Consider the following 2,180-nt stretch of genomic DNA (forward strand, 5'->3'; position numbering starts at 1 on the left):
GGGGGATATGGTATTTTTTTACTTTCCCTCCCGTCTCACACTCAGCTACCAGATGTTTATTTTCTACTAAACATTGATGCGCTGAACACGAATATCAACTTCATTTCCATCGCAAATTAATAGTTTTTGAAATATTTGATTGTTTTTAACCGAGATAGACGTGCTTTGGACCAATCAGGGGGTTCCAGGGGGGCCTGCCCACCTGGGGTAAAAGAAAATCTGGGGGGTTACACATGATGCCCCCCCTGTTTTTACACATTATTTGATATTTTACAATTAGATTTGAAATTGTCTTGAAAATAATCGATTTGCGGCAGTTTTAGTGGCTTTATGTGTGATCTGCAGCAAACAGTACTGCAGTTTGACCCCTGAAACAGTGCATCTGTGTGCGGGAGTGAAAGTAAAAATTTACCGGGGATATTTTTTGATGAACTGAGCAATTTATGCTACGTAACTCAATCACTCAATCCCACAAGACTTGGGAAAATTATCAATCACAAATAAAAAGTTGACAATGTACACACCATAAAAAGCACACATATGAATGATAATAGGATGACTTATCCTAATTGCAATTATATTTATATTTTATACAATTATTTAATTCAAAATTTACAATGTTTCCTAAATTATGGTCAACAAAATACACTCTGATAAAGGTTTGCTGGCTCTTACAGATTTGGGTTGGGCTCTCAAACTCAGAATTTACAAAAGGACTAAATAAATGTTCTCCTCAGCATCTTCCATGGCCTGAAATCCTATAAAGATTTTTTTAAGGCGATTTTGTGATTTTGTAGTTTTGTTCGTTAAAGTCAAGAGTAGGGGGGTTTCAGGGTGGCTTGCCCCCCTGACCTAAAAAAAATAATTTGATGTTTTGCAGTTAGGTTGCACCCCTGCTCTTTGTGTAGCCTAATTCAAATAGTATTTGGTCTTCAAGACTTCTGGATTTCTTCTCTGGATGTAAACAAATGGATCGTGGACTTTAACGAACGGAACTACAAGATCACCTTTTTTTCCACTATTTCAACTGATTTGGAACAGATAACTTCACTACAATCATTCAATTCATTCATTCAGGACAAGTTTGCCCTTACGAAGTGAGTTTGTCTTGACTGAAATCTACCAAGATCTTGATCTAAAAACTGAAAACTATCCAGCAAAGTAGGAAAAGTCTACTTTTGACTAAAGAAACTACACAAGAGAACAATTTATGACCGTTATTCCTATTCCGAATCAACAGTGGCACGGTTCCTATCACTTTCTCACGTTCTCCGCCATCATCAGTTCTAAAAAAAGTTCAGAACTTCAGACAAGTTCTGGCACCGATTCCAAAGCTCAAAACTCTAAATTACAGACACTATAACTGTAGGCAGTGAAACTGGAATGTGAAACAAAGCAGCGCAAACATTCTTAAAAATATAACACAACAAGAAATGGGCTTCCTGAAATTAAAATGCGCAATCAGAATTTTTATGAAGAAACCTTTCGACAGTGCTCACCAGTGTTCCGTGTTTACCTCTCGCGAACTCCGGAACTATGTCGACTGTCGACTCGGTCGGTAGTTCGGTAGAACTCGGTCGGCCTAGATCTGCTCGGTCGGTAACCCAGCGGCCAACTCGTTCCAAGTTCTTCAAAGTGCGTGCCAGGTTTCGTAAGGCTTAATAGTAATTTAAATGTCTGGCTCCATAAGCCAGGAGGCTAACGTTTGCGAAAGATTAGGCCCAAGACTGACTGACTAAAGGAATATGGATAACGGAACTCTCAAAAACCAAAAAGAAAATGCTTTCCAAAACTGAAATCACCTCTGTCACTTCTGTGTTGTTTGTTTGAGAACCTAGCTTGTTCTTCTTTATGATATATATGCCATAAGGGTCTGAGAATATATCAATTTGGCAAGTAGGCCGTACGCTCACTTCGTAACAGGCAAGCTTCAGGCTACAGAATCTAGTGCAGAATGAATGGCATTGGCAAGCAAGCACGAACTAAAATATAATATATCGATTTGACCCACCCGCCCGCTCTCAACTCCTTCTTTACAAACTGTACTAAGAGGCTAAATGTGTACTTTTAAAATACATTAAAATGTCACTGTCTGTTGGTTCTTTTCACCTGATGCAATGTTAAGACAGTTTAACGTTGTCTGTTTTCTGGGTTCGTCCACACACCCCTTTACCGCACCC

The 2,180-nt window shown here is 38.9% G+C and overlaps 1 protein-coding gene across 2 annotated transcripts in view; it reads right to left on the reverse strand.

The window, feature by feature from the left end:
* The window catches only part of LOC101850803 (polycystic kidney disease 2-like 1 protein), a gene marked incomplete in the record, with an annotated part of 29,272 nt that overhangs the window by 24,450 nt on the left and 2,642 nt on the right, over window positions 1-2,180 (reverse strand). The window contains 1 exon segment of one of the 2 annotated variants that reach the window (XM_005098662.3): window positions 1,500-1,714. 2 annotated transcript variants of the gene reach the window in all.

The sequence above is a fragment of the Aplysia californica genome, unplaced genomic scaffold (genome assembly GCF_000002075.1).
Source record: "Aplysia californica isolate F4 #8 unplaced genomic scaffold, AplCal3.0 scaffold00189, whole genome shotgun sequence".
Taxonomy (NCBI): Eukaryota; Metazoa; Mollusca; class Gastropoda; order Aplysiida; family Aplysiidae; genus Aplysia; species Aplysia californica.